The sequence below is a fragment of the Carcharodon carcharias genome, chromosome 4 (assembly GCF_017639515.1).
Source record: "Carcharodon carcharias isolate sCarCar2 chromosome 4, sCarCar2.pri, whole genome shotgun sequence".
Classification (NCBI taxonomy): domain Eukaryota; kingdom Metazoa; phylum Chordata; class Chondrichthyes; order Lamniformes; family Lamnidae; genus Carcharodon; species Carcharodon carcharias.
This window is the reverse complement of record NC_054470.1, coordinates 17956259-17981896: the sequence shown is the minus strand read 5'-3', so window position 1 is coordinate 17981896 and position 25638 is coordinate 17956259. Positions and strand designations below refer to the sequence as shown.

The 25638-nt window shown below is 42.8% G+C and overlaps 1 protein-coding gene and 1 long non-coding RNA gene across 7 annotated transcripts in view; one reads left to right on the top strand and one right to left on the bottom strand.

Annotated features, from left to right (window-relative positions):
- The window catches only part of znf608 (zinc finger protein 608), a 100269-nt gene that overhangs the window by 23013 nt on the left and 51618 nt on the right, over window positions 1-25638 (bottom strand). The gene's annotated exons all lie outside the window — the stretch shown is intronic.
- The window catches only part of LOC121277110, a 35321-nt gene that overhangs the window by 6049 nt on the left and 3634 nt on the right, over window positions 1-25638 (top strand). Inside the window, exon 2 of the long non-coding RNA XR_005942810.1 lies at window positions 2863-2934. This is a non-coding gene — a long non-coding RNA (uncharacterized LOC121277110). The remainder of the gene's footprint in view (window positions 1-2862; window positions 2935-25638) is intronic.

The window sequence follows — 25638 nt, the reverse complement described above, 5'->3', positions numbered from 1 at the left end:
TGAGGCCCTTAAGTGGTTAATAATTGGCCACTGGGCAAGAAATCAGACCACAGGCCTTCTTGCTCCCGATTTAATTTTGGGGGAGGTGGTGGGATGCTTGCAGGCCACGTCCTGCCTGATTAAATGCTGTCCCTGCCTCCAAACAAGCCATTAGGGCATAAAATTCACCCTGAGTTTTGACACTGCATGGAGTGTAAATCTAATGCAATGTCAAACCATGTGTCACGGAATTATTTTATGTGTTTTCTCACAGCCTGGGATCAGTGTGTTTTGCATGTGAGAGGTGTATGCTTTCTAACCCTCACAGCGATTGTCCCAATTTAAAAGCTTGCTGCTGGAATTATTACACAAAGGTTAGATATGGATGAGGGAAAAAAAATAACGCAATTACAATTTACAATTCCCTCGATCTCTTTTGTAGCAGGGCTGTAGTTTCTTCGATGAAGGTTGATGCTTTAATTGAAGGCGAAGGGTTCTCAGTAAGCTGCGAGATTTCTTGTGGTTGAATTTCCAGGAGGCCAGTTCTCAGTTGAACTCAAAAAGTTGGAACAGGTTGGGGAGAAGTCCTTTTCTTTGTTAGGAATCTTCCATTTTCAAGGTATTGCTGTTTATTACCTTGGCTGTTTGTGACGGGCAGATGGCCTTCAGTGGAATCCATCTCCAGAACAGTTTCTTGCTGTTTTTAAAGCAGGCAACAAACATGGCTGTCTCAGCATGTGACCTGATACAAGTCCAACGTTCTTTTCCAAATAAGCTGGGTGGCTAGGTCAATTATACAACCCGGGTGGTGGCTTTCACACCTTGAGAGTTTGAGGCAGAGTTTGTCTTAGTGCCTGAATGAACAATGAATTTGATTTTACCCTTTCGAATTAGTTTCAGGGGAAGGGCACTGAGTCAACGTCAGTCTGAAAAATTCCCTTTATTCCATCATGAGATGGGGGTGTTTCAATCCACAGGAGATGGTGGGTGTTCCTCGGGCGGCCATCTTTTTTGTAGAATTTTGTCGTTTTTAAAGCATTAACTGAAAGCTCATAATATACTGGAGTGCGACAAGAGGTGAAAAGTGTGAATGTCTGGAAACTCTTTAAATCTACGAGCAATTAACATTAAGTATTTAGGCCACGGTAGAGTCTCTATAGAAACAAGTTATTGCATCCCCACCATCTCCTCCCCCAAACATAACCCTTTTGGTAAGGAGGCTCCATTTATGGAGTTAAAAAACAAATTCCTTTGGGGTCCAAGCCACAATCATAGCCTAGATCCCCAGGTGAGCAGACTCACCAAACACTAGGGGCAGGATCTTCCAGTCAGTGAACGTGGGATGGGCCTGCTCGCTGATGCATAAAATGACGCAGGGTGACGTTGAGCGGAACTCCTGACATCACCCTGCGTCATTTCCATTTTCAGGTCGGCGGGGGACGCAGCCGAGTCAGCTGTGTGCCCACCGACCTGTCAACGGCCTATTGGGGCCATTGAAAAATGAATTAAGGTCGTTAATGGACCCGCCCGTCCAACCTTAAGGTTGGCGGTGAGGCTGGGACCCCTGGCAGGCTTCGGAGAAAGCACAAAATCTCATCCACGGGGGGTGGGGGAAAATGAGGTTTCATCAGGATATTTAAACTTTTAAGAAAGGTTTCAATAAAACTTGGACATGTCCCAACTCAGGTGACAGTGTCACATGAGTGGACATGGCAGGGAAAATTTTTAAACACGTTTATTAAAAGTTTTAAATCGGAGCTGATCTCCCTGAGGCAGCACTTAGCCTCAGGGAGATCTGTGCGCATGCACGAAAGAGCACACTCCTAGCTGAGGGAATCCCCCCTCCCCCCTGGCCCACAAAGCACTTCCGAACGGACGTCAAGTAAAATGGCAGCGCGCCCCCAAACAGGGAAGTCAATCAGAGGTACACCCGCCCGCTCCTGCACTTGCCTCCCCGCCCCCCTAACGGGGGGGAAAATATTTCCCTAGGTTCCACTGAAGGTCTGGGCATGGGAACCTTTAACATAGGGAATCTCCATCCTGCCCAATATACACCTGACAGAACAGAAGGTTTATAACAAAACCAGGACCCATTGTGTCAGCTAGCTAGTTTGTGGCTGTTCTGCTTGCAGCCGTATGCTATAATTGCTGTGGATTTCTGGGACCTGCATTTTGTACTATCCCTGACTAAAAGGTGTTGTATTGGTGGTTACAGATCTGTCAATGGTGATGGTAGCAACAGGGAGTAATTTGAAGTGACAGATTGAAAACATCATACAAGAAGCACCTTACGTGATATGATACCACACTGCCCTAAGTGTAATTTTCTATTATTTCATACAGCTACTTATATACTAAGTAGCTTACAACAGTGCAGATATTGCTTTTTTTGCACTTGGGTGTTAAATAACTGTCGGGGTAGAGCTCATGAAGGAACATCTATTGCACGTGCGGAATGAAGTTACCCCCGGCCAAGTGTACAAGAGGAAAATCTGTCCCCGTGCAGCTAGTTAGAGATCGTAAAAGGCTAGCGTTGGTACATGTGGCTGCCTTATGTCCTGAACAACTAATGGTTCAGTAGGAACTGCAGAAGTTCCTTATAAAAGTACAACATTCCTAGGTATAATTGTGCTGCACAGTTCTGAACCTTCAAGTCAAAGAAATGTCAATTCTTGCTCAGCGTCAAACTATCTTGAGTACAAAGTGGTGATTAGTAACCCCTTGTAATGCTAAGGACCAAGCTTATCTGAACAAATAACGTGTTGCAGTACAGTGGAGGGCAACAGCACAAGGAGAAATAGAATGAAACACTTTATGTTCTGGAGCACATTATGCCATAAATTGTAGGACTGACTCTGTCATTTGTCTTTTGTGAAAGGACAGATGAACGCTCCTAGATTATTGCTGATCGTCTCATGAATACATCTGCTCCTGTACCAAAAATGGAAGAGGAAGGTTTGAGAAAAATCTAATACAGTAAATATTTTAGTTATAATTGGAACACACACCAAGGTTCAGCAAACAGAAGTATATGTTACATTTGCTGTCACCGTTTTTCAGGCTATGAAAGCTGTAAGGCATGAGTGTATGTTTTAAAATAAACTTATCCGGCGATAGAAATTTCTCAGGTTTAAAGCTTCGGAAATTGTGTAGCACATCGACATTTAGGGAACAGTGCACTCTTGTTGGAAAACTCTTGTGGTTGTTACAGAACCAACAATGAAAGCCATACAACAGCCACATATACGGAGCAGGGCCAGGGTTTCACAACGAGACAGCTTCCCCAGTAGCTCAGTGAACTTATCCAGCTGAGCCCTACAACCAGTGAGATTTGCGGTGAAATCCTTGGGCTACCTACAATTGGCCTCAGTACCTTTGAGTTAGAGAGGGAAAAATTATTGGCCAGGTTTTCCAGTCCTCATGGATATCTACTGGTCTTGCCTTAAAGTACACATACGTGGACATGGAGTTAGCTGCTGTCAAGCACAGTTGAATAATGTTTACTTGGGCTCAATAATAGAGGCTAATTGTATCCCTGCAAAGAGTCAACATCAGGGAAAAGCAGCAAAAAAAGGTTCAAGTCTTAATGAATACTCAAAAACCCAAAGTAGCATCACCTCACTCTGGTTGGTTAGTACAGGCTATTTCTTTCACTAATATTTCCTGTTATCCTTAAAAAATTCTGAAACTGGACTATACTTACAGCCCTCAAAGTCACTGAGGCAATCTATTTGAAAAAGGCTGCATTCACCCACCTCCGCTTGCATAATTGTATGGTATGAACAACTGAAAAATTACCACCAGCCACCAAAGCAACGTTTGTTAAATGTCAACTCTTCCCATCTTTATCTGCAATTTTCAAGTGAAACTTGTTCTCAATTGCAGAGAACATTGTATTCACCGAAACAAAACTCCAGCACACAAAAAGAGAATGTTTGCCATTGGGGACTGTGTTCCAATGCAATGAGATTTTCATCACTGTCATTTCTCTGCAGCCTTTGTTCTGCTGCTTGATGTGTAATATTGATCTCCAAAAAAAAAAATCACTGCAGTTCTAAGAAAACTGCATTCAAGCTCATTCACTGATTAAGCACAGATGCGTTTCTGAGTGATTAGCTAACATCTGGCTTTATGATTCAAAAGGCCTCAGAAACAGGTAACCCCTACCACTCTCCAATACATGTCCACTTGCAGCTACTATTTTTTTATGGAAGGGATTGAGAACTGGAAACAAGATACTGAAATTTACTGCAGGTTGAGATACTCCTCAAGTTAAATTATTCCTTGCAGCTACAAGATCAACATTTCCTAATCACCAGGTTGCCTTATCTAGACAAACCCACAATCACAGCTCCAATTTACCTACAAGTAGAAAATGTTTGATTTGTCTCTCAGACCTCCAAATTAAATTCAGATCCTTAGTAAGTATAATAAAAGCGTATTTGGGAGAAGCCATACAAAAACTGGGTAGTAAGCACCATGGTTAAGAATCATCACCATATCATGCAAAAGGATTTGCTTTAATGAAACATAAAAACTTATATTTATACAGTGTTTTTCATGTCTTCAAGATGTTCTGAAGTACTTCACAACCAAAGGATTACATTTTTTTGTAATGCAATCACAGTTATTTTGTTGGCTAGCATGGTTGTCCCACACTGAGAACCCACAAACACAAAATGACACTAATGACCAGTTAAGCTGGTGGATAATGCCCGAAATCAAGAACTGCTAGTGCCAGAAATGTGAGATATATGCAAGTTAATAGGTACATGGATTTGAACTTCATGTCTGGCCATTGAAGCTCCATGGGTGCACAATTATAAAAGCCCATTAAGACATACGTTTGGATGTCCTATCATAGACTGCAAACATATCCGATTCTTAACTTAGCAAATGTATTTAATTTTAATGCAGTGTAAAAGGCCAAGTGCAAAATAAAGATGCAACTTAAGAATGCTTGTGCTATCTTAAATTTTATTCTGCATATTGACTCCCCTTTTGGCAAACAAAACCGGAAAACGTTGTCCAAATTACACACTGTCCAGAAATGAGTACATCCTTGAAAAGGACACAAACATGGACACCCAAACCATGGATTCCGGAATAAGACTTTGGACTAGGAACTGCTTCAGCAAATAAATAATAAATTAAAAGAGGCCCTGTAAATTTAAAGTTAAGATAAAATGCAAAAAATTGTTCTCCGAAAACAGTTACACTGCAACAACAAAACACAATGGTATTTTTGTTTTGCTCAAAACTTGTGCTAAATGCCACTCTGAAATGAACCTTTCTGCCTGTGAAGGGAACTTTGGTTTGTCCCCTCTACAGTTCAAGGCCTTTTACCCACAGTCACTTTCTTTCATTTCAAACTCAAAAAGCCTTTTGATTAATCCCATGAGCTGACCTTTAAACTTTTCTTCAAGGACTTCCACTCTCTGTAAATCACACACACAATTAAATATCAATATCCTATCCATATTAATAAGCCTCATTGTGCTCCATGGATGAGTGGGAACTGGTAGCATGGCTGAAGCTGCCCCCTCCTCCATTCCCACTGCAGCATAAAAGCCACAACTGCCCTTTCTTACAGCCGTCCCTTACTGCTATCCTTCTACACGGCTGCACATCAATTATCATGAACACTCACATGCAGGCCTTTCATCTCCTCTGTCACGGTTGTTTCCTGCAGCTTCATTAATTATAGGATCTGTTGCCGCAACTGTTTACTGCAAAAGATTTTGGTGCCATTATCCACCAAACCAAGGCCGCTAAAGAGCTGAATCCTTTCTCTCCCTTACACCAAACTCAGATCTGCTGTTACCTTAATACCTTCCAAACACAACAATAGACATATGCACAAACACATATCGCACCTGAAAAGGCTGTTTGCAAGGGGATTTAGCAATTTTTTGAAAAAGTTCAGATTTCTTGTTGTTTTCTACCCAGTGATTGAAGTATTATAGTTCCAAATGACAAAAACAACTCATATTTTCTAATTGTTTTCCTTAACTGTTTCCTAACTTGTCAATCTGATCTTTTTTATTGCAGAGCTCTTAATACGTTAATATTTTTAAACCCTGCGTGTCATTGTGTGGTGAATTTAATCTTTTTTCTGATGTTAAGTCATTTATCAAAACACAACAAGATATCTAACCCTTCAACCACTTGTATAAATGCCTTCCCCATTACTGCATCTTCACAAGAACCTTACAAAACCAACAAGTCAGACAAATTGCTTCAACAATCTTAATATTTTGACATTTGTTTTTTTTTCCCCCCAAATAAAACTTCTTTTGAAAGCCTTATTTAACAAAAAAAAATTCTGGAACACTAAACTGTTTATAGTTCCAAAGCTACAAGGGTTCATAGCTTCCAACATGCCTGAAAGCCCATTAATGTCTTTTTAAAAATGCTGTACAATTTGTGCCAGCCCCAGGCTCTTTTACAATCAGTTCCAAGTAAAACAAAAAGCATTCATAAGCCCTCTTGGCACCCAGCTGCTGTCTTCCTAAATCAGCACTCTCTTAACCAGCTCTTCATTAACATGGTCAAAGAAATAACTTCTTTTAAAATGCAATGCCTCGCTGACCACAGGCTTTAAATCATATTTACCTTTAACGCTGCAAAACCAAACAGAATAAAAAATAGAAGCCTTTTATATTTCAGAAAGCCTTACACATGCTACTTGTACTGTAAAGCCCACTGTATTGCGATGTTTAAACTGAGGCCTTGTCTGGGCTGTTCAAGTGGATGTAAAAGATCCCAGCAGGGAAATTTTCCCATTGCCCTGGCCAACATTTATCCCTCACCAACACAACCAGGCGAAGGACGTGCAGATTACCTGCTCATTTATCCCAGTGCTGTTTACTGGACCTGGTGTACAAGTCGTCTGCCGTATTTGCCCACATAACAACAGAGACAGCACCTCATTGGTTGTTACGATTGCTTTGAGATAGGAGGGTGAGAAAGGCTGTGTATACTGTATTTGAGATATATGAGGGTGTGAAAAGCTGTGTGTACTGTATTTGAGATAGGAGGGTGTGAAAGGCTGTGTATACTGTATTTGAGATATATGAGGGTGTGAAAGGCTGTGTATACTGTATTTGAGATATATGAGGGTGTGAAAGGTTGTGTGTACTGTATTTGAGGGTGTGAAAGGCTGTGTAAACTGTATTTGAGATATATGAGGCTGTGAAAGGCTGTGTGTACTGTATTTGAGATATGAGGGTGTGAAAGGTTGTGTGTACTGTATTTGAGATAGGAGGGTGTGAAAGGCTGTGTGTACTGTATTTGAGATATATGAGGGTGTGAAAGGCTGTGTATACTGTATTTGAGATATATGAGGGTGTGAAAGGCTGTGTGTACTGTATTTGAGATATATGAGGGTGTGAAAGGCTGTGTGTACTGTATTTGAGATAGGAGGGTGTAAAAGGCTGTGTGTACTGTATTTGAGATATATGAGGGTGTGAAAGGCTGTGTGTACTGTATTTGAGATATATGAGAGTGTGAAAGGCTGTGTATACTGTATTTGAGATATATGAGGGTGTGAAAGGCTGTGTGAACTGTATTTGAGATATATGAGGGTGTGAAAGGCTGTGTGTACTGTATTTGAGGGTGTGAAAGGCTGTGTATACTGTATTTGAGATATAAGGGTGTGAAAGGCTGTGTGTACTGTATTTGAGATATATGAGAGTGTGAAAGGCTGTGTGTACTGTATTTGAGATAGGAGGGTGTGAAAGGCTGTGTGTACTGTATTTGAGATAGGAGGGTGTGAAAGGCTGTGTGTACTGTATTTGAGGGTGTGAAAGGCTGTGTATACTGTATTTGAGATATAAGGGTGTGAAAGGCTGTGTGTACTGTATTTGAGATATATGAGAGTGTGAAAGGCTGTGTGTACTGTATTTGAGATAGGAGGGTGTGAAAGGCTGTGTGTACTGTATTTGAGATATAAGGGTGTGAAAGGCTGTGTGTACTGTATTTGAGATATAAGGGTGTGAAAGGCTGTGTGTACTGTATTTGAGATATAAGGGTGTGAAAGGCTGTGTGTACTGTATTTGAGATATATGAGAGTGTGAAAGGCTGTGTGTACTGTATTTGAGATATAAGGGTGTGAAAGGCTGTGTGTACTGTATTTGAGATATATGAGAGTGTGAAAGGCTGTGTGTACTGTATTTGAGATATATGAGGGTGTGAAAGGCTGTGTGTACTGTATTTGAGGGTGTGAAAGGCTGTGTATACTGTATTTGAGATATAAGAGGGTGTGAAAGGCTGTGTGTACTGTATTTGAGATATATGAGGGTGTGAAAGGCTGTGTGCACTGTATTTGAGGGTGTGAAAGGCTGTGTATACTGTATTTGAGATATAAGAGGGTGTGAAAGGCTGTGTATACTGTATTTGAGATATATGAGGGTGTGAAAGGCTGTGTGTACTGTATTTGAGGGTGTGAAAGGCTGTGTGTACTGTATTTGAGATATATGAGGGTGTGAAAGGCTGTGTAAACTGTATTTGAGATATAAGAGGGTGTGAAAGGCTGTGTATACTGTATTCAACTTCTTTCTTTCTATCGCCTGCATGCTTTAGTATATTCTCTTAGAAACAGTCTCTGCTCTGCCGTCTATTAAATAGTCTTTCAGACAATTTGTGAATAATGCTTAGAACACAAACCTTAATTTCTATGTGAAAGATTTTGTCCAGATAGCAGAGCGGGTAATGACAGACTAATCAATAGGTTTTAGTAGGCTTATATTGAAAGGTTATGGACATTTCTAAAATAGTAAGGAGATTGTCATGTACATTTTGTTCACTAATCTCTCCTTAATCCACAGCTTTCAATCATAATTATACTATTAGATGAAAGCCACTAACAGCTGTGTTTACTATTTCAGTAAGGGTTTAAAGTGAAAACGGCTACTGTACATGTCTTATTTTGCTCACAATGCACTGGATTGCAAGGCAATGTCAAGAACAATTTACTTCAAATGGTACACTATGCTCTTTCCTGCATGCGTTTCTTTAAATAAAAACCTAAGTTATGTATATGGTAAGCACTGCTTTTCCATCCCTCTGTCTCTCTCCTGCCTTACATTCCAAAGTTCTTTATCCTAAGCATAAAATTAAACTACAAGTGCTTCAATCATGTGCTTAGAGACCAGAGCTTTTCTGTAAACAAGACTAATGGAGTGCAACTAATAGACTTCTCCAGGAGCATGGTTAGTTAACAGGGTCTTTGTCAGCAGTCACTGAAGCAAAGTCGCCTTTTGCTTGGATAGTAGAAAAAGCACCATTCCCAGAAAAGCCTTCACTTTGCTGGTTACAGATTGACTTGCCTGAATATATGTGTCAGCATTATACAATCAACACCTTATCTTCCTCACAGAGCACATGTACAATTCAAAAGCCCAGCTCTGTTTACCGTGGCGTCCCTCAAGTTCACAGACAGTACAATACAATTCTATAGTGTTAATTGACCCTTTATCTCTTTACAAAGCAATTGGGCAAAATTATTTTTTTGCAAAGCAAAAACAGCCAGCCCCTGAAACCTGATCCTAGCTGTAGCAAAACAGGGAATCAAGCAAGGGCTAGAGACACTTGGACAAGTAAGATTGATCAGTATCATACTTCTCAGTGTATCAGGGTGCTACCAGATCTTTCCCATTTCTCTCTGTGTGCTAACTAAATTAGCACACTTGCTGCCACTTGGGACAAGTCTTGATCAATCCATCACTTGTAATGTCACCTCTGGTTTCATCTGATGCCCACTGTAGCACTTTCTCAAAAGAAGCTCTTCTCATCAGTACACATCTTCCAGGTAATGTTGAGTTTGGGTTGCACCTTGCACCTTGGTTTTCAATTTGAATTTACCATCATATTCTTGAAACAGCACAGACAATGGAAGGTCTCTGGACCTTGCATTATGGGCCAAAGATTCTTGTCCATATTTGGTGCCTTGGCGAAACAACTCGGATTTCTGTAAAATGTGTAGTTAAAGTATTTAATCCACATTCCCTTTGATTCCATACGCTCTGCAGTTCTTGGAAAGATATGTTTACTCTTTTCTTCTGCTGTCTAGATTTTTAAAAATTCATTCACAGGATGTGGGCTTCGCTGGCTGGGCCAGCATTTAATGCCCATTCCTAGCCGCCCTTGAAAAGGTGGTGGTGAGGTGCCTCTTGAAATGCTGCAGTCCGTGTGGTGTAGGTCCACCCACAGCGCTGTTAGGGAGGGATTTCCAGGATTTTGACCCAGCGACAGTGAAGGAACGGCCGATATATTTCCAAGTCAGGAAATATATCAGTTTTATCATTATTATATCAGGAAATAAGTCAGTTTTAGCTCCAAAAGCTCATCGGTATTTAATAAATTTTCATTCAGCCAAGCAACATTTTCTACCTCTTCAAGATGACTCCGATTAAAACCAAAGCAGTTGGACCTTGTGGTTCCTCATTGCCAATATTCATTGTTTAGTATAAAGGCCAACTTGGACAGATAGTTTAAGTGTTTATTGACCTCTGTTGGCCCTTTTGGCTCTTCAAATCATCTGCCAAATCCAGGCCAGAAAAGGTTCAATCTCTGCAAATTCAACTTATGTTATAGGTCAAATAAAGATCATGTGGGCAATCAATTAAAATCCTAAAAAAAAAGAATAGTTGTGGCTCTTTTGTCGCTAGTCACTGCAATAACCTTGCATTAAGTAAATAGTGGGTGGCATTTTCCCTCCGTCAGGGGGGTTGTGCAGGAGTGGGCACGGGCGGGCGGGTTCCCGATCGTTGCCCCCCTCCCTCCCACCCCTGTTGGGGGTTGCTTCAATTAAGGCCCACCCAGCCTGGCATCCACTCAGCAGTGCTGTGCACACCCTGATCGGGCGGGCGGGTGGGATTCCCTGAGCTGGGAGTATGCATGCGCGTTAAAGAGTGCACAGGTCTCTCTGAGGGAAAGTGCTGCCTCAGGGAGTTCGGTTGAAGTTATAAAAAAATTTTTTTTTTTTTTTTTAAAAAAGTCGAGAAAAATATTTTCCTGACAAGTCCATCACTTTACTTAAAATTATTCCAAAAATTTTAAATCCCTCATGAAACCTCATCCCGCCCGTGGATGAGGTTTCATGCTTTTTCAGAAGGCCGCCCGCGCTCTTCGCCTGGTAGGCCAACCTTAAGGTTGGACGGGCGGGTCCATTAATCATTTCAGTTACTTTTTTAATGGCCTCAATAGGCCGTTGACAGGTTGGTGGGAGTGCAGCCAATTTGCTGTGCACCCGCCGAACTGAGTGTCCAAATGACGCGCGGTAACATCGGGATAGACACCCAACGTCACCCCGTGTTATTCCACCCCCGCTTGCCGACCGGAAGAGGCTACCCAATGCTTTGGCGTTGGCCAAGAGTTCAGTCCAGGTGCAAATTACACCCGATGTTGCGCTAGCTTGCAAGGGATTCTTTTTCGCTTAACATTCCATCTCATTTGCATTTCACTGAATATAAAATCTCCCAAGAACCAGAATAATTTAGAATATAATTTTTAAAAAACTGATATCCTTCAGAGTGGCAACCGAGTGAAGTTTCATTAATGTAGCTGAAGCTGGGTTTATCTGAAAAAGTAAGCATTTTTAATAAATGGGTCTAGTCCCTCAGCCGTGACACGATTTTTAAATAACTGAAAATGACTGACAGAACCATTTACTAGCTTCACTGGTGTAAGGGAATAATTTTGAGTATTTTTAAAATTTAAAACTTTTTTTTTAAAAACAAGTGCCCATTTAGGCGCCTGCACCTTTTAAAAAAAGCTCACTTTTAAGATCCTCCTTGAAGGGCTGCAAATGGGCACCAGTAGTGGAAACTCACCAGGGTGAAACTGAGAAGTTGGGTGGCATCAAACAAGATGGTCCTGACAACGATGACGGAATAAACTGCCACAACAATCTCTCCCTGTGCATTGTGTGCACTACAGGACCACAGAAGTTTATGGTATTTTCTGTTTCTCTGGTGTTCCCCAGTGCTGGTAACTAGAGGGTAAAGTCATCTTGTCGGGGCTTCACAGAGTTCATGGGCTGAATTTTCCCCTCAACGGTGGGGGGGGGGGGTGTGGAGTGCGGGAGTGGGCGCGCCTCCGATTGGTGCCCCCCCACCCCCGATCGGGTCCATGCCGCCATTTTACGTGGGCAGGCCAATTAAGGCCCGGCCAGTGCGCCGCTCGCTCGGAAACGCTGAGCGCTCCCTGTGCGGGCGATGGGGGATTCCTTCCGGGCCTGTGTTCTTTCACACATGTGCCTCAGGGAGGTTTGTATAAGGTTCAAACATATATAAAGAACTGAAAATATTTTAAGACATGACCCTCATGTGACAGCGTCACACGAGCTGGGACATGTCAAGGAACATTAATTTTAAAAAAGTTCATTTAATTTATAAACACTTCATGAAACCTCATCCCGCCCGTGGATCAAGTTCCATGAAAAATATGAAGGCCGCCTGGGCTCGTTGACTGCCCACCAACCTTAAAGGTTGGACGTGCAGCTCATTTAATTGATTTAATTAGTTTTAAACAGGCCTTAATAGGCCTTTGACAGTTCGGCGAGCACGCAGCCGACACAGCTGCGCGCCCGCCAAACTGAAAATCTAAATGATGCGGGACACCCGCCCGATGTCACCTCGCGTCATCTTACGCATCGGCGAGCGGGTCCTGCCCCCACTCGCCGACCAGAAAATTCTCCCCCGTATTTTTTGTTTAAAATGACCACCTAGCAACACAGGCAATTCCATCATCTAATAAACAGCATCTGCATAGAGACACTTAACTGCCGGACAGGTTGCATTCCTACTGGCAACAGTAATTTTTAGATAAAACTCAACCATGTGAACACCATCCAAGAGCAAAGCAAGATTTCTGTATAAATTATTGATTACGCTTTGCCCTCATCTCAAACATTGGCCCTACAGCTGATAAGCTAAACCCTGATGGCACATCAAGCCCTTACAGAAGAGGCAAGAACATTATTGCCTTGCACTAGGGACTGCAGTGTGAGAGCCGATCAATCAGCCTTGTGACAGCTTTTACAGCCTCTTTATACAGGCCAATTTGGCCTGTAAGCTTCTTTTGTTCATTCTTTCCCTTTCTATTCTTCCCCACACTGATTAACCATGGATTTTGAGAGACACAGCACAATTGAAAATGGGAGAAATCTTTACGTTATATGAGTATCAGTATAAAGACTGGGTCCAAAGTGGTATTACCAAGTACCACAAACTGTATGATTAGATAATATCATGGTAAAATTTAAACTGTTTTGAAATTTTAAAAAATCACTTTGAAATGTTTTATTTTAGATTCTTCTCTCAAATTTCTTTTGCACAAACAAACATCAGTAATTTAAAAAAAAACTTGCAATGCAATATGTTCACTTTAACATCTAAGCCAGGTGGATTAACAGTTTGAGAGTGAGAGGAACATTTGAACAATAGTGCTGAGAGACAAGCAAGCATCAATTCCCAACAAAGCTAATTAACAAGGAAATCTAAAAAGCTGACAATAAATTGTTTTCAAAAGCAATAGGAAATTCAATCCGGTTTACAGCCTTACGGACACAAAATTTTACCAAATGGGACTGCGATGAAGTACAGCAATAAGGAGATTGAGAGGTCAACTGATGGGATCAGGTACTGACAATAAAACATATCTGTTTGTAGAGGAGCAGAATAAAAGTACTACTGGATGTGGCTGTCATAACAGATCAGAACAAAATATTAGGAATGTTTTGTGTTCAATCTCAAGCCTGTGTTGAATTAGCTGACTTGAGGCAGTACAATTGGTCATAGCATTTCAGCATTTGAAGGAAACATTGACCAGTGTTCCTGCTCCTGATTGCTACACTATCCTGTGAGCAAACAAGGATAGGATCATGCTCAATTGTCAGATAGTCTCCCAGCATTCACTCTCAAGGCTCATACATTAATAATGGTTGTCTTGACCAGAGGCCATGGGCACCTGTGGAATCATAACCCAGTGACAATTGTCTTTGGAAAAGCAAGACAGAGCAGAAAATTGAGGGGGAAAAAGTACCAACGAACAACTCCCAAATGCATTGAAAGAAAAATACATCTAATATTTCTTTTACTCATTTTGCTCCAGCCCTTTTAAAACAAAAAATCAATTTATGGAACCATGCACGAAAGCAAAAATAAATTTAAAATATTCAGCCATCCAGTTTTAAAACAGCAATCAGTATCTGAATAGGGCACAGATGCTGCCTGCAATAAACTGAAGGCAGCTGATGATTCACATCCTGCCTTGTTTCAGTGCCTGTCACACCTGCTCCATTTGTTGTGACCGAGTCCTCCGATAAGACATGACAGCTCATTTCAGCAAACCTGTCAGCTGCTGAATCTATGCAATCACTGGGAGGCAAAAGAGGGAATCTGCATGCCAATTTGATCCCAGCTTTCAGATAGTCTGTTAAACATTAACTGACTGTGCTACGGCCATCCATAAAGGATGGTGTACCAATTCCTGCTCAACTCAAGCAAACTTTTGTTTATCTTGGCACACAAGTCAAAAAAGCTGTGCCCTGTGGTGAGCGCTGTAGCTAGCGTGTGTACAATGTCTCAAATATCAGGACAAAAAAGTAACCACCTTTACATTCTGTGCTGTTTGATCACTGGTGTCATTTAGATCATTTTCAAGACTTTGAAAACACCGCAACCTCTACCACCTTGAAGGGCAAGGGTACAGATGCATAAAAACACTATTTATTATCTGCAAGTTCCCCTCCAAGTCACGCACCATCCTGATTTGGAACTGAATGTCCGTTCCCTTATTGTTGTTGGGTTAGAATCCTGCAGCACCCTTCCTAGGAGCAGTGTGGGTTTACTTACCCTGCATGGAGCGGTTCAAGAAAGTGGCTCATCTCCAGCTTCTCAAGGGCAGTTAGGAATGGGCAATAAATGCTGGCCTAGCCAACAACAATCACATCCCATGTATGATTTTTTTTTTTAAATTGAGTGGACTACAATTTCAAACTTGCCATCAGGTACTTGAGTGAAATTAATCCCAAGTCTTTCTGCTTCAGTGGAATAGTAGGATTTCTTCATTCCTGTCTACCATCAGAAAGGCTGAATGGTTTCAGTAATCCACATTTTTTGTTTCAGTTCATTTTCAAGCACTTACTGGAGTGTGTATTTGGTATTAAAAATACAATTTGATTTGTGGTTTTTATAATACCCTGTATTATCCTCCATGAAGAATGGACAGGGTTGATGGGGTATTTAAACAGATTAGTGGAATTCAGCTGGCCCACAGAACCGGAGCTTCCATCTGTTAAATCCCCCAGACAGAGCAGTCTGTCTTTTGAACCGTCACTCACATACAAGACAGTGCTTCAAAGGGAAGGTGGGAGTTATGGGGATGTGTGATGAGCTACCACTGAACATGCTCCAATTGCATCGAGTGCCCATGAGGCTGAGGGAAATGATAAGGCACTGTGCTGCAATCAGTAGCCCCCCCACCACCCCCCTCCCCCCCAAAAAAAAATAATTGATCCACACTGAGTGAAACTTATGATTTAATGTCACAACAGCAAGTTTCAGACAGTTGATCTTGTCTGGGAATGCTGTGAATTTAATGAACAGCTAGGTTCGATGTTGTTAGTAAGAGGCGGCTGACATCAGTAGTACATGAGTTCCACTCAGATGCTGAGCTTTGGTACAGGGGTTGTCACTTTTTCTTAAATAAATTTGCAGATGTTCTACAGGAACAGCTATAAAAAGAATCTTCTTAAAACAAAGCCAACAGAGTGGAAAGCTATTATACCATAATGGGTGTAAAACTGTAGGAGCCCTGAGGCAATTTCACTTGAAAATGATTGTACATTTTCATACTATATCTTCAATGCTAGCATAATAAAACTGGGTACATTTCATTTCAATATCAACAAGGTGCCTCCAATTAGGAACAAGAGTGAGTTGTGCTAACCCTTTGAATCCTGAACTTGCTTTATTTGGATAACATCAGGCATTGACAATTGCGGTTTAAGTTATTACTGAGTCCTGTACTCACCAACATGCTTCAGGCAACACATTATGGGATCTTGTAGAGGGGATGGGAGTCTTGGCCACCAGTTAGACAGCCAGTGAGACCCCCGGCATCGCCTATTTATGAGAAAGCCCACTGCATCTTGTGCCACTGAGGCTTTGACAGACCAGTGGCGGGTCTTTCCTCTACATCAAGGGCCCCGGGATTGGAAGCCCCACTGGTTGAGAGCTGCCAGCCAATCAGAGGCTGGCAACTCTTCTATACTCAGCACTGGGCAAGTGGTGGCTGAGGTCTAGGATCGGGGAGGAATCCAGGCACAAATGGTGGGAAGGGTTCGCGGAGTCGTGAGGGAGAGGGTTTGATGCCAGGTCCCTCTATCAGACTCCGGGTGTCTATGGAGGAGGACCCCCACCCCACAAGCAAACACACCCTAGCAATCCCCTCCACCCACCTCTGGGTTAATACCAGCGGCAGTGGGATGAGGCCCTTAGGCATTAGTTGTCCACTCGAACGCCTCAATTGGCAATGGGGCGGGAAGGCTATCCACGGGCTTTCTCACCACAGACTTAATTGAGGTGGAGGCGGGAAGGTGGTGCTGTCCCCAGCCATCAACTCCCGCCTGATTAAACTACCCCCCACCGTGGGAAGGGCACAAGATTCCACCCTTTATAAAAGTTACTGCTTTCAATGCGTCTCAATAAAATTAAGACTTCCCCAGGATAATGCTCTTTCCATATGAATGTTTGCAACACCACTTTTGCTGGAAGGAGCAGTTTTTCGGAACAAGAAACATTTTGATGTCCAAAACTTTTCATGTTGGCCAAAAAAAAACAGTTCGTACCAAAGTGAGAAAAAAAAACCAAAAAAGCTCTTATGTCGAACTTCCAATCTGTATCAAACGCAGTTGTTGGGATAAGGATCTCAGCATATGTCCACCATCCAGTCTGTCTGCAGTATCTCAGTTCCCTGCTCACCCTGTTACCACAATATCTAATTTGTCATCCATATTTGGACCTGAAGTGAGCCAAGACACCAAATTTGCTTATAAATTACACGTATTACAGTAGAAAGAAGCCATGAGTAGAAATGGAATAATTGAAAGCAGATCCAGGAGACGTGCAAGGCCACACATTAAAATGTGGATCTACATGGTTCCTCAGCAATTGCCTGATGGGCTGTCCAGAATGTTAAACAGTGCTTGCCAACCAGTTGCATCAATTCTGCTAAGAATATGACTCTCCAGCCTGGGAGCTTTCATAACATCCCAGAATGTTTTACAGCTAATTACATTAAATTTCCAAGAATAGTCGTGGTTACCTAGGCAAACCTTTTACACACGTCAGTTTACACATAGCGAGGTACCATAAATAGCAATGAAATAAATGATTAAGTCATTTGCGTTGATGGTGTTGATTGAAAGGTAAAACTGAATGGTAAAGCCAAGAGAACTGCCCTGCTCCTCTTTGAGTAATGTCATGGGATTTTTATGCACACTTGGGCAGAAAGACAGCGGGTAAAAGGAGTAAAATTTAGGACGTTAAAACAGAGTCCACTACAGGGGAATTATGGGTGGAATTAAATACCCTCCCCTTTGGTGAATTTGGTGGCATGGGGGGGTGGGGGGGGGGGGGGGGATTTAATCGGATGGGAGGGTGGCAGATGGAGATCCCGCCCTCTTACCATCACTGCCTCAATTAAGTCTTGGTGGTAGGCCCATGGACGGCCTTCCTGCCCTGCTGCCAACTGAGGCCCTTAAGTGGTCAATCCATGCCCACACAAGGGGCTCATTCCACCATTTCTGGCATGCACCCATTGCCACATGGGAAGCCCGATTGTGGTCCACAGTTAGGGGAAGGGGGCAGTCCCCAGTCAAAGGCGCTCAGTGCCTGAGCAATGGACCTGCCATTGGAAATTGGGAAGCAGGCTGAATGCCAAACCCCCTGTCCTTGCTGCCGACACCCCCCACCCCCTGCCATCACTCACCTGTAACTGGGCCCGTATGCCAATCCTAGGCTTCGGGATGGGTGGAATACTGGTACCAGCCATTACCTCCCGGTGGCACTGCCAATCGATGAAGAGTTGCCAGCCACCGATTGGTCTGGCGCTCTCGGTGGGTGGGACTTCTGCCCCCAGTGGGTCCTGGATCCCACGGAAGGGCTGCTGCTGCCCCGTTAAATGCCTGATTGGCACTTAATATGGTGGGCCTCCCCGAAAACAGGTAACGTGGGACTCTCGCCAAGACCCCTGTCCCCTCCATTGAATACCGCCTGAAACGTGCGCCTTCGTTAAATATGAGCTAATTTGATGTTTTGAACTTTTATAAAAGATGAACTGTAATTCATCAACCTCACTGACCATAAGCAAAACAACCAGTTCTATTCACAAAAATCGATGTGCAAAATTAGGGGCCTGCGTCTTTATGGTGAAAGCAACAAGGTGTAGCGACATCATTTGCTACAATAAAAAAAAAGGTCACAAATAACAGTACGTACCGAACAATAAAATTGCTCTCGAGTGCCTAAAATTAACACAATACAGCTTTCCTTTGCCATCTGCACTGGGGTCTGGGCACGTTTCTCAGCAAGATAAGAAAGGGTAAATTTTGGAGAAAAAAAAATCGTCAGAAATTCTTGAGGCAAACGTATAGTTAATAAAAGCATTATATAAATAGTGTGCCTTTGTTCACGTGTTTTAGTCTCTGCAGATTAATGAAGTGCTAAGCGTTTATTTGACGCCATCAGCAAGTGGTGTGTCGGGTACAGTCAGCTCCTGCACAAGCTGTTTCGAGACAAGCAGATCTCACGGACTCTGTACTGTACTCATTAAAATCACTTCAGCTGAACCTGAAAAACTTAATTTGCATTGTTCTATTTATTAGTGAGCAATTCAGGCTGCAGGATGTGGTTTTAAAAAAAAACAATTAGTTACTAACCCGATTAGTTGCTAGTCTGCTTTCATCCAGCAAAGAAATGATGGGGGCAAAGTAATGGCAAAAGCAGACTGACCCAGGGCAAGCATAGCAGAAAATCCTGATGTCTCCCTGAAACTGGCGTTCTGCCGAATTGTTCTTTGTGCTTCAGTTTGAAACAAGCAGTAGAAAAAAAAAGTGCATGTTCCTATTTGTAATGTGAACAATGCATCACTTTCTGTCAGTGTTTGTATGAATGTAGGCTGTGTGAACCGCATAGTCTTTGTACAGAAGTGAGCATTTGCCTCTGTACCTGGTCAAAGTCTAATTTACTGTTATTTCTACAAAGTCGGCACTAATTACACAACAGATTTTCACTAATTTTCTAAGCACACAAGACAGGACATGGGAATTAGGAGCAAGAGTAGGCTTTTCGGCCCCTCGAGCCTGCTCTGCCATTTGAAAAGATCATGACTGATCTGATTGTGGCCCCTACTTTCTGTCTGCCCACTTTGCCCTTTGACTTCCCTTGACAGTCAAGACTTTATCCAACTCAAGCCTTAAAAATATTCAATGACCCTGCATCCACTGCCCGCTGTGGAACAGAATTCCACAGAGTAACGATTGATCCTCTGAAAAAAAAATTTCTCCTCAGCTCCTTCTTAAATATGAGACCCCCTTTTTTAAACTGTGTCCCATAGTTCTAGTCTCTCCCACAAGCGAAACTTCCTTTCAGCACCCACCCCGTCCAAGTCCCCTCAGGATCTTATGTTTCAATAAGATAAAAGGATGATTGCTATGTTTATGTAGCAAAGTGGTTTTGAATGCTGTTGCGTGAAAAGAAAAGAAGCATTTTTCTGTCACTGTATGCAAGATTCAGTGTGTTCAGAATGTTGCACTAATCACCACACTGTCTTTTACATCATTCTCCACTGTTGATTCTCCCCTTTCTGATTGTGCCAAAATGCCTGTCCACCTCTCATTTTTCAGTCCACAGGAAGCTCGTCTGTTGTCCCACAGCTGATGACATGCTGTATTTGTTGCCAACATTTTGCGTTTGTTTCAATTTCCAGCATCTGCAGTACTTTTCTCTTTACACAGTATCCACCACTCTTTCTCACATTTATTATTGAGAATGTTCCCAAGGGAGCAATACTCAAACCTCTCCCATTCCTTCTCTTCCTGAGTTGTTACTAGAGACATCCCAAGATTCCCATTGCTAAAAGGGAGTGAATCTCACTTCCCACTTTTAACTTTAACTGGCGATCTAATAAGAGCTGCAGTCAGAAAATATCTTTGATAAATTAATATATCTTTGACTGCCTTTCCTGCTGATTAAATACATAAACAATGATTATGATGGCTTACAATTTTCAGAATAGTGGCTACATATATCCACACAGTTGTAATGTCCCCAGTTGCAGGCTCAGTTATTCAATGTTATTGCCCTCTTTCAATGGAAAAGCAGTATTTGAATATGCAAGTTAACACTGTATGACAATTTGACAACATTGTTCACGATGCTGCCATGACAACACTGGCAATAGCAACACTGGAAGCATCAATTGTGATGGACTCAAATATGAAGAGGACAGAACATTACTGTTACACAAAGTGCTAAGAAGTAAAGTAGCCACTTTATTATCCAACTTGTCCTGTATGTGGTCTGCCAGGCTCATACTTGAAATCATTTTCTGCTGCAGTCAATCTATGCATTCCAAACCCCTAATGCATGCTCATGCAAGCTCTTTACTGCTATTGATACAAGTCCACATCAAAGCAGAGCCTGCTCAAGATCAAAACTAGTTAAAGATCAACCAATGTGTGTTATGATTAATGCACATATCTTCCATGAGAAGCCTTGCAGAGACTACAATTATTTTTTTTTAAAAAAAAGTTCTCCATTCTTTGCCCAAGTAATCATGATTCATATCTGAGCCCCAACAGAGAATGCTGGCGAGCTATTTAATTTTGAAAGCTGGGGTAAAATTGGTCTTCATGGACTTGGCAGTGGTCCAGCAAAGCAGATTTCCCACTCGGTGTGGAATCCCTCTGATTTTCACTGCATTGAAATAAAATTAATAAAAAGCGAATGGGTGATCCATTCAGTAAGACAATTGTCCAAACAGTGAGGATTTATCCCTCGGTCTTGTGCTTACCAATATCCATGCATCCTCGCTGTCAGCATTTGTTATTGCATAATTAACAGCAGCAGGACATCTAGATGACTTTCAAAATCAAGGGCAGTGAAGTTTCTTGTACAGTGCTTCCAATGCCACCCTGGCAATTCAAAGCAAAGAACCTTCCTATTCTGCATGGACTGCCACGGTTCAGTTATGGACTGGATAAACTTGCCTAGACATCAGGAAAGCTCACGCTTCAGTTAATCTAATCAGGGTCCTACTGCAGTCTTTATTGTGTGTCGCTTTTTTCCCAGCTTGAAATTTCCCGTTAAGGGACCCTTTTAACCACTAGACCACCCACTCCACGATGTTTGTTCTTGTTCAGCTTTCTTTGAGTAAACACAGTGAAATGTATGTTTTACGAATCCTCCTGCCATTTACAACAGTCTGCAGCTAGGGAAAAAGTCGTTTATACAATTGACTTTTAAGTGACAAACTCATAAATTCCAGCAAAAATGCTGTCAACGCCACCCTACATACCCCTAGAACACAAAGCCAGGTACTAGGGCAAGTCTGTTGGTAAGACTGATTTTTAAATACTTTGAATACTCTGCAAGAGCAACTGCTGAATTCAAAAGTACATTGTAAACAGTAAAAAAAAAAACTTGGTTACTCAAAACGTCCCTTATTTTCATGCGGAATATAAGGATTAAAAAAGTCTTATTCCGATAGTCAATGTGGTCCATTTTTGAAAGTTTACAAGCAAATTCTTCCAAAAAAAAAAGTCTCCATTTTCCTAGATTTTCAGTAGCATGACAAGTCTGCCAGGAAACTTGGAGCTGGATTTTATGGGATGCTGTGGTCCCTTGTCCCAAGGCGAAAATGGCAGAGGGAAACCCTCCCAGTGGACGAACAGCTGCCCTCCTGTCACTTGATAGTCAATTGTCTGTTAATGGGTTAGAGGCAGGGTTTTTGCCCCTAAGAGACAGAAAGTCCAGCCTCAGACAGGTGCTGGACAACCAGATGGCCAGCAGCTCTGTGGTCCAGCAGCACTAGGCAGGAGCGATGTCCCCTGCTGGGGATACAGTCAGTCCCCAATGGAGATTGTTGCTCCAGTGGTCACCTAAGTAAGTGGGGGAGATTTCGCCGGGATAAGGATCACAGCGAGAGAGGTGACCGGGGGCGGGGTGGGGGGGAAGCAGGGTTTGAGAGGTCGGAGGAACGGTGCCTTCAATGGGCACAGGGAACCTGCAAAGGAAGACCCCCCACCCACCCACCACCCCTTGCCTGACACCACCCCATGCGGCTAAAGCTTGCAGACTTCCCACAAGACATGGGGCTCCCTCTGCCGTGGGTAAAATATCTGCACAGGGGCAGAATGAAGTCCTAGGGCAGAATTTTTTGCCTGCCGTGTGGGTGGGCCCGATCCAATCTCTGGCGGGTGGGGAGCTGATCCCCGCCACCATTTTAAGTGGGCGGGTCAATTAAGGCCCGCCCAGCGGGAAGCACTATGCGCTCCCTGTGCAAGGGGGGGGGGGGGGTTCCCCAAAATGTGAGTGCGCGCTCTTTCACGCATGCACACGAAAGAGCGCAGACCTCCCTGAGGCTAAGTGCTGCCTCAGGGAGATCGCTGAAAGTTGTACAAAGATTAAAAATAGAAAAAGAAAAAATCCTTAACAATGTCACACGAGATGGGACATGTTAATAAATTTCACAAAAACTTTATTACACTTTTTTAAACCCTACGTGAAACCTCATTCCGCCAGTGGTTGAGGTTTCATGTATTATCAGAAGCCCGCTGGGTCTCCTGGCCGACCCACCAACCTTAAGGTTGGACGAGCAGGGCCTTTAATTGTTTTAATTATCCCGTCAATGGCCTCAATTGGCCATTGACAGGTCGGCGGGCGGACAGCTGATTTCACTGTGCCCCCGCCTTCCTGAAGATTAAAACGGGGCGGGATGACCTCAGAGGTGGGGGGGTCCCGCCGTCATCCTGCGTCATTTTGGGCATCGGCGATCAGGCCCCGCCCCCTGCTCACCAACTGCAAAATTCAGCCCCTAATGTGGCCAGTATTTGACCACATAAGGGCCTCAATAGCCTGAAGGCAGGTGGGTCACACGACATCTTTACCACCACCCGTAAAGTTCCCGACAGGTTGGAGATCAGCTCCCACTAGATTTTGCTTGCCTTCTCTCTCTCTCTCTCTCCCCCGCACACCCCCCCCCCTCCCCCCCGCCACCCGCTTCCAAACCCGCTGCAGAGGAATGTAAAATCCAGCCCCTGGCCATTCCACAATCTGACACTTGACACAAACAAGCTGGCTTTGCCAAGGAGCAAGAGTTAACCTTTCAAACAACCTTGAGCATGGGTTCCTCAGGTGTGTTCAATGGGAGTCCTGTAGTTCTTTTTGGCAAGGAATCGTTTACAATGAAATAATTGAATATCAACAAGAAATAGGATATTCAGAAAAGTCCTTTTGAATTGATGGGTGATGTTCAAACAAAATTAACGTGCAGGTTCTCCGTGCATTTTATTTTTAATTACACCTGTATAATAAAAATAAAGTTTCTCAAGGGTAGAATTTTCTGGTCAGTGTGTGGGGGCAGGCTTGACACACCGACACGTAAAATGACAGGCGATGACATCTGACGTGCGTCAGCTCCATGCCTCAGGGAAAATGCTGCGCTCTATCGTGCGCATGTGCGAAAGAGCACTGGCCCCGACTCTCCCTCTTCCGCACCCCCCCCTCACTGGCACAGGTAGCACTGAGCGCCTGTGCCGCAGATTACACTGGGCAGGCCTTCATTGGCAGGCAACGATCGCTTGCCCCCTGCCCGCCATAGGAAAAATCCTGGCCTAAATATCCTTTTTAAACAGGGAGGCTAAGATACTGAACATCCTTTCTTAAAAGTTCTTACAAACAATGTTTGTTTGTACAGCTTTTCATGTTACCGTTCCTGCCAATAACAGTAGACAAGGCATCGGCTCTAACAGCAAAGAGCTGAAAGTCACTGAGCCATGAACAATTAAAATGTTTATTTTCATAATTGACTTCAGGCTTACATTAGACAGCAGTACATTAGTTTTTTTTTTAAAAAAAGGATAATCATTCATTGTCAGGAATCCAAGTTATCTTAAAATAGTGCACTCTTCAGAAAAAAAAGTGACTAAAATAATCTTTTAAGCAACTTTATCTTCAAATATTCCTGTGTATGAAAAGAGAAATGCGGTGGGAAACTGCACATTAATTTGTTAAACAATGACCATTTGAACACAATGACAATATAGAGTTTTCTGATTATCGATTCTACATTTATCTTTTGTCACTTAACCAATAAAGTCACATTCAGCTCAACTGAACAGTACATAGTCAATGCTTTAGTATAGCCCTTAAATAATATTAAAATACATTCATATTAAAATCCATTCACGTGACATGCATTTCCTATCCATTAACGTTACTACCTGTAACACTTTCCATCGCAACGTTTATGATGGAAACTTCCTATGAGGACATTTATAATAGGAGTTCTGTATAAAAACATTTGTAATATTATTCTATTATAATCCCGTTTTCCCCTATGAACACATTTTATAAAGGAAAAGTCCTATGTAAACATTCCAAAATCACTGTTGGGGCAATTAAATTGCTGAAAATGCTTCTTGAAAAATCTGTTAAGAAGTTTAAAATATATATTACACAATAACATGATTAAACGTATCCATTTTGTGCTTTCTAATAACCTCATTAAATCCTTTAATTGTAGGCGTCTACCAAAACCTGGATTTGACATGTTTTGCTCAGAATGGCGACTCTGTTATCGGAAGAGAAATAACTGCAGGCTGAGCATGAGCAATGCACAAAATTTCCAGCTTGCCAGAAGACAAAATGCTTTGCCCTCAGTCTTTACCAATGTCTATATGGCTGTTTTCGTAACTAGTAGTGGCAAGGCCTTAATACAAATTTCAAAAGCATCATTCCAAAATCAATAAGAGTCTTTTTCTTAGAAAAAAAGTCTGTCCATATGTGTGAGAGAAAGACAAGATGTTGGACCGTACTGAGCTCTTGTTAATTTTGAATTATAAACGCGATAAAATTTCAGAAAGCATATTAAGCTGAAAAAGACAAACAACGGGCTTGATTTTCAATCCGGCACCCGGGATCCGACGCCCGGGTAACTCAGGGGTCCCAAACCTGCGCTGTGTCTGTCTCACTTGAACAAGTTTTCAAATGTAGATGTCCGAACTAGGCCGACGGCAAGCTTGGCACCCAAGTAATGGTGCCAGGCGTTACCAGGAGGTGAGAGCTGCTTTCAGAGCACAAATGGCAAAGCCAGGTGGCAGCCATGACGGGGCCTACACTGCTTTGCAGGAGGCATAGGGCAGGGTTTTGCCCTTGGAGGGGGTGCTCGGCAGGGGCAGGTGAGGGCGGTTGGGAAGGCGACTGCCAAATAAGGCCCGTCCAGTGTGGAACGCGAGCGGCAGTGCTCAGCGCTGCCTGTGTGTGTGTTTGGGGGGGGGCGGGGAGGAGGGTGAGAGGGCCGAGCGTGATCTTTGTGCATGCGCGCGAGAGAACACTTCAATCTCCCTGAGGCCCAGAGCTGCCTCAGGGA